Below are 7,103 nucleotides of genomic sequence, written 5' to 3'. Positions count from 1 at the left end.
TTGAGTCCAGGCTCTGATAAAGAGAAAAGTAGTCCCTGATATCCGGGAGCTGGTCTGGCACTAACAAGTAGGCATTGGCATTCTGGTGAATATAAAAATGTCACAGAATAAAAAAAACAAAACAAACAAAAAACAAAATGTCTACAGAACATCAGACAAGGCCACTCTGTGATGGTGATGAATCAAAACAAATAATAAGACCTTCCCCATAATCTTCCATAATCGTGTCTGAGCCAGACAAAACATGAAGATTGTCCAAACCACAAAAATGACCAAACAGTTCCCTATCCTGGCTCATAAAGAGGTTGCTACTTATTCACCAATACAGCTTTAGACGCAGTCTAATCTTCCCTCATTCTAAACAAGATTTATCAAGATACCCAATCATAGACAGTATCGAACCTAGATCAAACCCTGTTTCTTTGGAGGGTTAGAGAACAACCAAAGGACTTGCATGCATGCATATTGGCATGACCAATGGACACAGACCCTGGGGTGGTGGGGGCGTGCCTGGGGTGGGAATGGCTGGGAAGGGGGGGGGGGGCAATCAGGGAAAAAGGAGACAATAAATAACAAAATAAAATTTTAAAACCCTGCTTCCTTAATCCTCTTCCAAATTAAATCATAAATGTTCTTTCTAACACTCTGTTACTGAGGTGCCTCATCATTTCTCATGGTTTGCATTACCTACCCCCACCCTCTTGCTGTAAGAAGTAATAAGCCCAACTTGTTCAACCAAGGGTGTGTCCTAGAGGTCTTTAATTGGAGAGCTTTGAAAACTCCCATGCTCACTAGCTATGTGACTTTAGACAGAAGTTTCACTTAGAAGTCTCTGTTTCCTCATTTGGTAAAATTGAAGAGATTTATTCCAACCTCAGAAGGTTGTTGTAAGGGTACAGAACAGGCTTAGCACTGAGTTAGCTCAGTATACTTTTTTTTAAAAAAACATATTTTATTGATTTTTTACAGAGAGGAAGGGAGAGGGATAGAGTTAGAAACATCGGATGAGAGAGAAACATTGATCAGCTGCCTCCTGCACACTCCCCACTGGGGATGTGCCCGCAACTAAGGTACATGCCGTTGACTGGAATCGAACCTGGGACCCCTCAGTCCACAGGCCGACGCTCTATCCACTGAGCCAAACCAGCCAGGGCAGCTCAGTATACTTTAAAAAAATTTCTGCTTGAGCTGTTACCTTCTTCAAAAAAGTCACAGAGTACCATCATTATGAACAGACATTGAAGCTATCAGCTTCAATTAAGACAAACTTGCCAGCATGGCTCAGTGGTTGAGCATCAACCTATGAATCAGGAGGTCACAGTTTGATTCCCGGCTTGCGGGATCGATCCCTAGTGTGGGGCCTGCAGGAGGCAGCCAATCAGTGATTCTCTCTCATCATTGATGTTTCTATCTTTCTCCTCCTTTCCTCTCTGAAATCAATAAAAAAAATATTTTAAAGACAAACTTGCTGATTATATTCCCCTTTGCTCCTTGGGTTTATAAGGCAGACTAAAGGCGAGAGTTGAACTTTTCCTTTGTCAGAAACGAGGTCATTCTCGTGTTTTCTTCTGGAAAGTGATAACCACATTCCTGAAACGTTCATGTTGGGGAATCAGCACGGTTTATTTCTGCATGTTCTTGTTATTAGAAACGTTCCCAAGAAATAACAGAATTGGAACTAACACATTTGGGAAAACTTCAGCTTCAAAAATATATTAAATATCTTCTCTGCTTTAGCACACTAAGGTACTTACAGACCCCAGCAGCCCTGTTGGTGATGTTTGCATCTAGCTTACTAGAACCCAGCGTGGATTTCATATTATTTGATGCCTACAACAAATTGTGCCGAATGAAAAAATATTCATTCCAGTGGGAAAAAATAAAATAATTGTAAATGTTCTGATTCCTTTCCCTGCTTGCTCTGAGCATCTGAAAGTTCTCATTGGGATAGCCCTAACCCCCCGCCCCCACCTTCATCCCCACTTACTCCTCTAATACTAATACTAATATTGGCAGCTGATATTTATTGAATGTTCATTAATGTGCTACAGGGATTTATGCAATTTAACCCTCACCCCAAATTGTGAAGCAAGTATTACTACTTATGAGGAGCAAGAGGCCCAGTGAAATTAAGCAACATACCCAACATCCACATAGCTGGTAACAGTCTCAAGATTGGAATCTGCCTACAAAATCTGCCCCTGTTGAAATGCCGCTCCCCACCTTGGGCCAGGGGTCTGTGAAGAGATGGAGGAAGGGATGGGGCTGGGAAGGAAGGAAAGGCCCTAGCGGGTTTGGCTCAGTGGATAAGAGCGTCAGCCTGTGGACTGAAGGATCTCCAGTTCAATTCCGGTCACGGGCACATGCCCAGGTTGCAGGCTGGATCCCCAGTGTGGGGCATGCAAGAGGAAGCCAATCAATGATTCTTTCTCATCATTGAGGTTTCTATCTCTCTCTCCCTCTCCCTTTCTCTCTGAATCAATAAAAATATATTTTTAAAAAAGAGCCGAAACCGGTTTGGCTCAGTGGATAGAGCGTCGGCCTGTGGACTGAGGGGTCCCAGGTTCGATTCCGGTCGAGGGCATGTGCCTGGGTTGCGGGCACATCCCCAGTGGGGGATGTGCAGGAGGCGGCTGATCGATGTTTCTCTCTCATCGATGTTTCTGGCTCTCTATCTCTCTCCCTTCCTCTCTGTGAAAAATCAATAAAATATATTAAAAAAAAAAAAAAAGAAAGGAAGGGTCTGGGCAGAGGCATATGGAAGTCCATGCTGAGGCATTCAGATCTCCAAATCTGGCCTACCTCCACCCCCACCCGCCTCCCACTCCACTCTGGGGTGAGTCTGTCCTTTCCCATACAAGAAGCTCAGAGAGAGGAAGGCCATGTGTGCAGGCAGAAGGGAGAATACACCAGAGGAAGTCCCATCGAATCCTCCTCAACCCCAACCCTTCCATGGAAGAGGTGAGCTGGTTAGGATCATGGCCTCATTGGTTACCCAACCTGGTGTGTGCTTTCAGGCATGTTACCTAACCCCTGGGCCTCAGGCTCCTCTCATTCTTTGTGCATGGGTCCTAAGGTTAGGCCAAAGGCCACTGCCGTCAAGCTTTCTGACCCAGGACAGCTCGGGGTCCATTAATTCTGCCCCCTCCCCACAGGGAGCCTACCCCAGGGCACTGTCCACAGGGTGGCCCTGCTGACCAAGGGCAGGGTCTCACTTGGGTCAGGAGCAGAGTGAACCAGCCTGACTTCCAGGTTCGGGTCTGGAGAGTATTATTAGTTTAGAGACGTGGCCATTAGGTGGTATCAAGGCCATATTCTGGAATCTTCCGAGAGCTGGGTCAGGAGGACCCTATTCCTGGGAGTAGACTCTTCCCAAAGGATTCTGGGATATTCCCAACACACATGAGGCATGGACAAAAATCTAGGAAACTCGCTAAGGGAAAGACTAGTGAAGGAGAGAAAATCTGGAAGGCAGTAAGAATTCATGGGGTCCAACCCCTGGGCTGTGTGGAGAGGGAGGCAGGGCACTGCTTGAACAGGACGTCTCTGCCCTGCAGCTACAGGAGCCCAGGAAGGAAGGAAGGAATGTTTGCTTAGGGCCTGCCACATGCCAGGAATTATGGGGAGATCTCTTCCTTATATTTTTCTCAGTGAGTCCTTTTAATAGGTCATTGAGGAAAGAATTATTGGCCGTTTTACAGAGGACGAAAGTGAAGCTCGGAGAGGTGAAGAAACGTGGTCAGCTGTCACACCGGGAGGAAGTAGAGCTGGATTTCATGCTTCTGAGTCCCGGAGGATGAGCTAGAAGTCGGGTGGCCCAGTAAAATACAGGGTGCCCAGTGAAACCTGAACTTCACACACGCAACAGATGGGACATGCTTGTACTAAAAAATTATTTGCTGTTTATCTGAAATTCAAACTTAAGTCAGTGACTTTCATTTTTACTCATCTGGAAATCCTTGATAGAGGTGATGTCCATGGCCCCCAACAGTGAAAATGGGCAGGATGTTGGACTTCGGGGTCCAGAAAAGAAGTTTGAATGCCACTTCAATGCCCTCTACCCTCTCGGGGAGAAGGCCTAGGTACCAAGGCCAACTGGTGCCTGCCACCTGCTGCGTGGCCACCAGGGGGCAGCCGAGGTATGCACAGCTTCTGATGTGGCGACTGGAAACTTTCCCAAGGCCTGGGGGCAACCAGGACCCAAGGGACAAAGATCCTCAGCCTCTCAGATTTTCCCCACTCTGCACCCGCCCTGTTCACCTTCAGCCTCCCCCATACCAGCAAATTCCCCCACCCTGCGTTCATCCATGTTCAGGCCAGAAACCTGGGAATTCCTCTCTCTCTCTCTCTCTTTCTCTCATGTAATTTGCATACAAAAAAGGTCAGTCTTAGGTGTTCAGCTCCATAAATTTTTACATACACACCCATATAAACATCTCGCAGAGCTGTACTGTCCAGTACAGCGGACTTTAGCCTCAGGAGGATGCTGAGTGCTTGAAATGTGGAATCCGAATGGAGATGCACAGTAAGTACAAAATACCCTCCAGATGTCCGAGACTTGGTATATTAAAAAAGGATGTAAAATAAAGGACCTCGTCAATAATTTACAAATACTGATTACATGTTGAAATAACACTTTACACATGGATATCATCTACAATGTATTATGAAATTTATTTATCCTGTTTCTTTTACTTTTTAAACGGTGGCTAGATGATTTAAAATTACACTTATGGCTCACATTAGAGTTCTTCTGTTCAGTGCTAGAGCAGACAGGATCTGATTTATTCACATGTAAAATAGGTACTCAGAGAGGTGGAGTCATTGTCTGAGTTGGGTGGGAAATCAGGTGTTTGAACCCTGAGCCCATGGCTCCCCACAGTGTCCCCCCTCCAGTTCCCTGACTTTAATGGGCTGCTATTTGACTTCTTCCAGGGCCATATCCCATTTGAGACTTCAATCATCCTCAGTGGGGACCTAAAGTACACTTGCCCACCCTGGTTGGGGGTGTCAGGGAGGAGGGCTTCCTGTAAGAGGTGATTAAACTGACGCTTGAAGGATAAGTAGGATCAAGCCGGGTGAAGGAGAGGGAAGAGTGTTCTAGGGAAAGGGCACAGCATGTGCAAAGGGCCTAGGAGGGCCTGGTGATGGAGGGAATAAGAGTAGCTCTGTGTGGCTGCAGCAGAGAAGGGGGGAGCTGGGGAGGTCAGCCAGGCTCAGATCCTGCAGGGCATGTCCGGCTTCAACCTGGTGGCCAGGAGAGGGGCAGGGGACAGATCTGGCCGGGCTTGTGTTTTGGAAAGATCAGGACTGCTGCTCTTTGGAGAACCCTTATTCTAAGACAGAAAACTGAGAGCCAGAGAGGCAAAGGGCTTGTCAGGATCATACAGTGAGTCAGAGGGGAGACAAGAAAGACCAGGCAGGTGCAAGAAGGGACCAGGAAAGGAGCAAAGAGCGTTCCTTCCTCAGGAGTTTCTCTAGATGGTGCTGGCTTTGGGTGCCCACTAGGTGGTAGCAGAGACTGGACCAAATTCTGAGCGCTCAGGCAGGGCCCAGGCTGCTGACCCCGAAGGCCTTCCTGCTTTCATCTCCCGGTCCGGGCATAAAGGGGCTGCTCCCTGGGCCCTCTAGTCTAAATCCCAGAGCAGCAAGGAGATCCCTGGGTGTCAAGAGGCTCAAGGCCTGATCCTAGCTCCAGTCCCCCTCTGCCACTGACCTTGGGCAAATTCACAGATAAAACTGTGCTTCAGAAACTTGAGTCCTTGACTATAGATATGGGGGAGTTATTATTTAGTCTAGCAGGGGCCACATTCTGCAGTCAGACCTCCCTCTGAGCCTCTTGATCCTCCTTGTTATGCTCCCTGCCCACCCTCTTCATCCTGTTGAGTGAATTAGACTCCCAGGGCCTCTCCAGGGCCCCAAGGGCCAGGTCAGTCCCAAGAGGGGAGAGGCTGTGAGCTAAGGTCTCTAAGTGAAAGCCAACAAACAAATCCAGGCTCCAACCTCCGCCAAAGAGCCCTGTGTGGAATGACAGGGTGGATAAGCAGCAGAACTCTGGGCATCTGGCCCTGCGGAGCTGGTTGAGCGTCAACCTATCCCGCTTCGGGTGGTCAGCACCTGCACAGCAGCTCGCACGCTGTTGTCAGGGTTGATCCTCACAGTCAGCCAGCCTGTGGGGCCCCACCCACAAATAGGCCAATAACAATCAAGGACGCAATGACAAGAGGAGGACCCGTGTAACCCACATAAGGGACATTCCTAGAGCACCCAACCCCGGTTATAAAGGAGACTGTGCCACTGGGTCCCACAGGACATCAAATACCTAAGGCCACCCTACCAAGGCTGGGAGTCATAGCAGATCTACCTGATACCTAGGAACAAACACAAAGAGGCAGCCAAAATGGGTAGACAAAAGAAACATGCCCTCAATGAAAGAACAGGAGAAAGCTCCAGAAAACAAGAGCTACATGAAATGAAGGCAAGTAATTGACCAGATATAGTTTTGTTTTTTTTTAAAAAAGGTTATAGTGATGCTCATGGAACTTAGACTTGAAAACGGACATAGAAACCATATAAAAGAACCAGTCAGAAATGAAGAATACACTGGAAGGAATAATAGTAGGCTGGATGAAGCAGAGGACCAAACCAGAGATTTGGAGGCCAAGGTAGCAGAAAACACCCAATCAGAGAAGCAAAAAGAGGAAATTTGTTTTAAAATGAGGAAAGTGGAACAACATCTGCCCCATGTTGCTCTCACGTCCTGCTCTGGCTGTGTCTCTGCCTACTTGTCTATTAGACCAGGGGCATGACTTCTGAACTCGACCTCTGCCTGGAGTTCCAGGAATCCCTGGGGCGCTGACCCCCGGCTATGCCAAGAGCCAGGATTTGGAGGGAGCGCCCTAGGTGGCCAGGCCCGGGCACACCTGCCCCCTTTCCCAGAATTTGGGGGGTGGAGGTGGGGGAGGGAGAGTTTGTGGCCACAGAGCCTCAGGCCTGCCCTCACCTCTTTCACCCAATGCATGGCCCTGCAGCTTCATGGAGGCGGGGTCTGTGGCAGCCTCCGCCGGGGTAGGGAGATGAGGATGAGTTCCAGGAGCCTCCTC

Source organism: Myotis yumanensis, unplaced genomic scaffold (assembly GCF_028538775.1).
Source record: "Myotis yumanensis isolate MYYU_CA2020_CCGP unplaced genomic scaffold, mMyoYum1.0.hap1 SCAF_19, whole genome shotgun sequence".
Classification (NCBI taxonomy): domain Eukaryota; kingdom Metazoa; phylum Chordata; class Mammalia; order Chiroptera; family Vespertilionidae; genus Myotis; species Myotis yumanensis.
Note: the sequence above shows the minus strand (reverse complement) of the source record.